Here is a 7,709-nt window from a genome sequence, read left to right on the forward strand (position 1 = left end):
TGAAATTCTACATGGGGTCTCCTAATCGCGAGCCAGAGATTGGCAAAACCCTTGGAGAAATTATGTAAATGGTTAAATACATCAAATATATTAGGACACCACAGCAAAACTACGATAACCTCTTCAGTCAGAACTCCAACAGTGCCAGTCGAAGTACACACGTTAAAATCTGTGAATAAGGAACACAGAACTCTGCACTTAACACCTATCGCTGTTCAGGATCCTGGACTAATCACCTGAATTCCACCCCCACCCCCCCCCCCCCATCATTTTACTAACCACTTTATCGCACCCCCCCAAAGGGGCATTTCTTTGGCTACTCCTCACCCCCTCCCCATCCATCCCCATTGCCCCAATCGCATACCCAGTTCGTTTTCTCCCCACCTTTACCATCTCTCTTCCCTCCCTCCTTGTGTCCTCTCTTCTCTCATCTGCTTTCTCCCCCCTCCCACCTTGGTCCAATCATTCCCCCCGCCTTTTAACCCTGCTTGACCCAAACAGTGCAATCCATGGGAGAGAGACTGATTTATCATTAAAATAGAAATGTCACTACTCTCATTTTAGTTGAAGGGTAGAGCCACATCCTTCCTATGTTTGGATACCTACCGCTGATGAGGATCCTGGACTAAAATAACATTGGAATTCTTCATCCTCCATCCCTGTCATTTTTACTAAGCACCCTCCCCACTAAACATCTCATCTCCCCAAATGAGACACATTCCAACCTCCTCATCCTCCCCCTCCACCCACTGAGCATTCTTTTGGCCACTCCTCACCCCTTCCCCATTCCTCCTCTCCCACCCTCCCCTCCCATTGCCCTTACTGCTTCTTTATTTCGCTTCACCCCCAACTTCACCCTCTCCCTCCCTCATTCCCCCCATGTTTGGATACTGATCTTATCATTTAAACACCAGTAAAAAGTACAGTACTAATTGAGACTTAAGTCTATTTTTGGCTGCCTCACTTTGATGGGCATAACACAAGAAAACTAAAAAAGGGCTGATTTTAACTCTCTTTGCTGGCGCATTGGCTGCCACCATCTTAAGTAGGGTCCTGAGATGGTCAGCCAGACCCTTATCGCAATGTCAAAGTATAAATGGGTGGAGCGTGCACCAGTCATTGAGTGGTCTAACCAGCGACCCTTAAAGGGACCGCTGCAGGTCGCTCAGAAAACGGCTCAGGAAATGTTTAAATTTGAATTTGGTGGGGCCAGAAGCACCCCCCTCCCACTCCAATTGTTGACCGGCTCAGAATGGGAGCTCTCCCACAACCGGCAAGCTGCAGTGCAGAGGGGTGCCCGCTTGGCACCTGCAATATGTAAATGAGGCCCATCCCTCAAAATGGTTCAGGCCCCATGGCGGCAACAATTGATGGATAGTGGATGCAATGAAGTTAAAATTGCTTCAGTAGACTTCCAACAGAAAACATTCAGACTTCAGTCCCAACCGGTCATATCTATTTGAGTGGTGCAGTTCCAATTTGTTGTTCTTATCTGACAAAAGTATATGGATACAGTTAAAATTGCAAATGCTGGAAATCTGAAAGAAGTACAACATACCAGAAATACACATCAAGTCAATCAGCATCTGTAAAGAAAAAAACAAGTTAATATGTCAGGTGTGTACAGTTCTGATGAAAGGTCTTGCAAACAAAACATTAACCTGATTTCTCTCTTTACAGATATTAACTGACCTGCTATGTATTTCCAGCACTTTTTGTTTTAATTTATGGATTCAACCATTGGGGCACATGGCAGTCCTCCGGAACTTGTAACTTGTTAAATTTCTTATAACCCTGAGACACTTGACGGATTCTTGCACACGTCTAGAAAGGGGAAAAAAAAGTTAGCATGATAATTTTACGTTAGTAATTGTTACAAATTGCAGATCTGCTCTAGATATTCTCTCAGGTTCAGTCACTGGTCTCTCCTGTATGCAAATCCCACATCCCTTGTGATCAGGAGTTTACGTTTACTGCCCAATATCTAGGCAAATGCTAGCATGACTGAGGGCCATAATACTGAAATCCTTCATTGTGAACTGGGTACCGTAATCCTGCATGTGCCAAATATAAAAATTGCCCAGCTGATTTATTTTACCAATGAGTAAAATGAACAAAGTAACAACTACAATGAATTACTGCTTATTTCATAATGATCCTCATGACAGAAAATTTGAAAAAAACATGCTGCACTGACCCTGGTAGCAGGCTAAATACAATTTTTCCGAACAATAATCCCTCTGAACCTGGGCAGCACTACCTTCAGAAGATATTCTCACTCCCTGTGTCTGTCTCCCTTACCAGCTCTTCCAAATTTCCCCAAGCTATGTGTTTCTTTGTCATTTGGAAATGAAGAGCTTGATCTCAGGATTGGCCAGTAGGGCTGCCAATTAAACCAGCTATGGTCTCCCTCGGTGAAGGCTCCTAGAAACTATCCCCCCACAATTCCCAATTGATTAAGCCATCCCAACATAATGGTATGAAAGGTCACTGGAAGTCTAACTGAACATCCATTATCTGATGCTGAAGTGCAATGCAGGAGGTACCACTTCAAGAACTGGTTCACCTAGATCTAATCCACATCCCTACCACTTGGCTGCTCTGGGGACTTTAATCCCTTGTTGTATTACACAGCTTGTATTAGAAGATGTGTACTGTGTTTTGAATTGTAATGATGGAATTGGAGTGTGTACGATCTACTGTATTGTTTTGAATTATAATATTTACATTGAACTGTGTGTATTCTTAAATTTTATGAAATAAAGTATATTTTGAAATTAAAGATTTTAATCCCGAGCTAAATTTGACTTATTTTAATATAAATTACACCAAAATCCTTCAGTGATGAATATCCAAAAATCCCAAAACGTGACTAATATATAATGCAACATATCTTTGATCGAGAAGGTTACATTGATTTTAGTTCATTCATTCTGCTCTGCAGCTGGCCACTAGGAGGTGATACTGATCTTCTGCCTTCCCCATCCTACCTGTGGGAGCATACCTAGTCTCCGCTTGCTGGATATTAGAAACCCACAATGTGTGATATCACAGAAAGAACTCACATCCTGGCACTCAATGCACTGGAGGTTTGAAATTTGGATTGGCATGCCTCTCCTTTTAAAAAAAACTTTATTGGAGCCCGATTATAAGTGTCCTCCATTGTGATCATTTATGGAATAATTTTTCAAATTCACACTGTTGGTGGGGAGCCACACCCACCAGCCATGCATATGGCAAAAATCACAATAGCCTTTATTTTCTCTTCATTAAAATGTGCCTGCAATTTCCCGATACATGCAACTGGAGGAGTGGCTCCCATAGTGAAGTGCAGATTTGGAAAAATTGCCCTTTTATAGTTTGCCCCCAACAGTAACAAGCATTATCATCTGGTAATTTCAGGAGGCTCCATTAGAGCAGGGCCGCATCAGAGATAGGGCTGTAACAGTATAGCCCACATTTTTTGACTAACATTTGCCACTAGTTGGACTCCATACTAGCAATGCTATCTCATGAAATTAGTCCCATTATGCCATGATGTGCTTCTTAACTCTCTTTAGATGTGTCTGGCCACCATCACCTAAAACAGGAGGCATTAGTGAAGTACTATTGAAAACGAAGTTTACAGTATAGGGTCATCAGTACAATAGATTTACAGCAAATAGGGATTGAGAGGTAGTTCTGATTACAGTACTAAGACAAAAATGATAAATTCCATATCACCTGTGACAATACGTGAAAATAGCAACACACCATAAAACTGGAAGGCAGCTTTTACAAAAAAAAGTCAGTCATGAAGCCAGTTACTTAGAGTAACCGTAACATTTACTCTCATGTCAATTCTATGTCCATTATAGTTTAGCATAAAACTGGCTATATTTTACTGAAAATAAAACTGAAATCTTACTTGCTTTATAACTCTCAACATTGTCTGAATACTTACAATGGATACAGAAATCACACAAATTACGATCACGAATGCCAGAACGGTCAAAACAATGGTGACCAAGAAAGACAACTGTTCTCCTCCAAATTCTTTTGATGACTGAAGATAATCTGTGTCAAAAAGTTGCACTGTCAATCACATGTTCAATAGAAAGCAATTACCAAACAATTGGCAGAACTGCCTTTCCAGCAACCAATAAAGAGATTCATTTTTGTGGGGTCTTATTGTTTATTAAAGTATACAGGGCAATTCATTGTTCAGGAAATGGGAGATGACACACAGCTGTTCAATATTTTTTTAAAAAATGTAAGCAGTAACAAACCCAAATGTATATTGCCAATTTTGGAAGAATTGATTTTACAATGATCACAGCAATGGCTTACCCACTCTCCTTGCATGGATTAAATCAATTACAATCCTCCACCTGAGTGAATTCCTGTGACTGGGTCTGATTTGAAGGTGCTGGTGTTAAAATTACATTCAGCCTATAACCACACTACCTTGATCACGCCACACTCCGTCTGATATCGGAAGCTAAACAGAGTCAGGCCTGGTTAGTACTTGGATGGGCGATCGCCTGGGAATACCAGCTGCAGTCCGCTTTTAAAAGCTCCTAGGCCTGGCCGAGTTGGCCGTTCACAGGTCCAGGTTGGACGCAGCCTGTGGGGATGATTGCTCTGGCTGCCTGCCTCTCTTCCACAGCTTTGTCCGTGCCAGGGCGGCCCTGGAGAAGGAGCATGCGGTGGGCACCGCAGGGAGTGGAGTACGTAGTAGATTATAGTAACATTATGATTTAATTTGCTACATTTCCTTTGGTTTTTTTTACAATTTGGGTTTTTTAGTTGAGCCTCTTAAATTTTTTTTAAAAATAAATGACGTTAAATCAGAAAAATCCAGGGTCTAGTGTTGGAAGCCACTAGCACAATTCACTGGCTGGCAGACAGAGTCCAATCTGAAGGTTACTGCTTGGTTGTGATAAATGAAGGTAAGGAACTGTTTATCTTAAGAGATACTTATACATATGCCCCATTTCATTTTATTTTCCATAACTGCTGCTTGACTTAGTTGGTAGCACCCAAATCAGAAGGTCTTGGGTTCAAGCTTCACTATAGATATGAGCACATGATCTAGGCTGTCAATTCAGCACAGTACTGAGAGTGCTACATTGTCAGAAGTGCCTTCTTTTGGAAGAGATGTTAAGCTGTGGCCCCAGCTGCCTCGAAGACTTTGAAGAAAAGTAGGGAGCTCTCAGGGTGTCTTGGTCAACATTCCTCCCTGTTAGCGTAAAATTTGGGCTGTTGGGTTAAAGGCAACGATGAAGTGACTATTGGGTGCATGGCGGCGGTCATTGTCCTAAAACCACACCGAAATGCGCTTTGTGCAGACAAGACCAACCTTAATTAAAAGCTTAAACATAACACTTGACTACTAACAAAATGGACACTACTAAACAAAATGGATTCTGTGACTGTGGGAAAGACAGTTAAAATTGCTGAGTTTGTATATTCCAAAACTGACTTACAGTCTGGGAATACAAAAGACATTTCACAACGAACTGATAAAACTATAGAACCAGACTGCGTGAAACAAAGGCATATGTCTTAAGGTGATAACAGTTGTTTTAATTTGATTGGTTAATATGTAAACAGTCCGTTGTTGCTGTGCGGGCTTAATTGGTTAATGTGTAAGCAGTCCGTTGTTGCCATGCGGGCTTAATTGGTTAATGTGTGTAATCAAGATTAATGATGTAAAAGCTACTGAAAATCGGTATTTCAAAAGGTATAAAAAAGCATGACAACCATTTTGAAGTTGAGAAGGTAGCTGCGTACACTACGGAGTGTCCAGTTCTTCTCCCAAAGTACTTTGTCCAATAAACTGCATGTTGAATCTTTAAGTCTGACTCCGAGTGGTGATTTTTCCCACAACACTCCCTCAACCAGAAACACCAAAAAAAAGGATTAACTGGTAATTCAACTCATTTGCACTTTACAGGATTTGCTACTTGTTACCATGGTTGCCTATAGAAAGAAAACTATCGGTTGTAAGTGCTTGGGATATAAGGTGCTATATAAATACAAGTTAATTCTTTAAAAACTGCTGATATGATGCAGCCTGGGAACTGACATTTTTTAAAAAAAATGTTCCCAATCAATTTAGCCTAGAAATTATTGTTAGTGATATTAGTGGACAAATGCTTAATGCATTCATTTGACATTCCTCTGTCCACTATTTTAATATCAAACACAGACATTATTGTTCAACAGTTATTTCTGGCCTTTGGCTCTGGAGTGCAACATCATGACATCACATCAGGAACAGTTCTGTACAAAATGTCTGTCACCATATTGTTTGCTGTTTCACATTACTGTTTGTGAGACCTTGCTGTGCGCAAATTAGCTGCCGCGAATCCTACATTACAACAGTGGCTTCACTTTAAAACTACTTTATTGGCTGTAAAGCGCTTTGGGACACCTTGAGGTCGTGAAAGGCGCTATATAACGGCAAATTCTTTTACTTTCTAACCAGCAGTTTATAGGAACATTTTTCCATTTCTCCCTACCCCCAAGTCACTGAATTTGAAGAGATAATGAAAGTGTTGATATTAATCAGTAAATTTCCTTTAAAACCTTCGCGGGAGCACCATCAGCGATACAAGGAGAAGATCTATCATCTTCTCGGGGCAATAGGGTTGGGCAATAAATGTCAACACTACCCACGTCCAAAGAACAAAACAAAATATGCAATATAGTGGATTATTCTGAAATCTTAATTTATCACATATTATTGTCTAAATCTTTACAATGTCCCGAGGATCAAGTAATTGATGATAAATGCAAAAGTTGGGAAAAGTACAAGTCAAGACAGGTCTATTTAACAACACAGCAACGTTAATATACTGACCCATTTCTCGGAGTCTCACATCTGCCTCTTCATTTTTTTCCCCAAGAGGTGCCCATAAGGAACACTTGTACGCTCCCAAGTCTTCACTGGAGATATTGTGAATAATCAAGGAATAGGGAATGTCAGAATCTAACTCAACCGATCCGTTGAAACCCAGATACTTCCTGTCTATGTTGCGATTTAAATCCTTGCGAACAATGCCTGAGAAACCGCCTCCATCAACTACCTGGAAAAGTAAAAAAAATGTAACTGGCAATTCTATGAAGCCCATGAATAAAGGACAGCTGAAGGTTGGAAAGCAGAGAGCAGGAATAAGTGAGAGTTTCTTAGATTGACAAGATGTACTAGTGGTGTGCCCAGGGGCCAGTACTGAGAACAGTGGGAATTAGCAAGTAAGGCTTTGGCCGGGAGCTGCTCCCACTCCGACCTATCGTTTGGCAAAAACCCAGTAAAATTTACCGCAGCGGAGCGGCAGCAACTCAGATAAATTCCCCAATTTACCACCATATGTATTTCCTGTTTTGTTAAATTATATTTCCACCTAGCTATAAGCTCTTTTCCATGCGATTTTAAACAACAAATTGCATTTATATAGCGTCTCTAACGTAGTAAAAGTTCCAAAGGCGCTTCACAGGAGCGTATCAGACAAAATTTGACACTAGAACATATCTTTACCTTGTACCAGCTGATGGCTCTGTACAGGATTCCAGATTTATACCGAGCGTTACAGGGCAACCTTGCTGTTTCTCCACATCTTACAAAAACGTCCGAGGCAGTGTCCGCGCCCACGAACATCAGACCTACAAAACAATGAATATCAAAGATGGAGATATATGACTAGTATAAACTAAAAGTCAAACAC

The 7,709-nt window shown here is 40.9% G+C and overlaps 1 protein-coding gene across 4 annotated transcripts in view; it reads right to left on the bottom strand.

Annotated features, from left to right (window-relative positions):
- Positions 1 to 7,709, bottom strand: part of c2h18orf21 (chromosome 2 C18orf21 homolog) — a 68,562-nt gene that overhangs the window by 60,274 nt on the left and 579 nt on the right. For 3 of the 4 annotated variants that reach the window (XR_010966602.1, XR_010966603.1, XR_010966601.1), the window contains exons 2-6: positions 7,523 to 7,647; positions 6,848 to 7,073; positions 3,944 to 4,056; positions 1,693 to 1,824; positions 1,559 to 1,586 (exon numbers count right to left, since the gene is read on the bottom strand). The gene's annotated coding sequence lies outside the window, so the exon portion shown is untranslated. Of the gene's footprint in view, positions 1 to 1,558; positions 1,587 to 1,692; positions 1,825 to 3,943; positions 4,057 to 6,847; positions 7,074 to 7,522; positions 7,648 to 7,709 lie in introns of those variants that run through there. The other variant, XM_068001708.1, reaches the window with a different exon arrangement.

The sequence above is a fragment of the Heptranchias perlo genome, chromosome 2 (genome assembly GCF_035084215.1).
Source record: "Heptranchias perlo isolate sHepPer1 chromosome 2, sHepPer1.hap1, whole genome shotgun sequence".
Lineage (NCBI taxonomy): Eukaryota > Metazoa > Chordata > Chondrichthyes > Hexanchiformes > Hexanchidae > Heptranchias > Heptranchias perlo.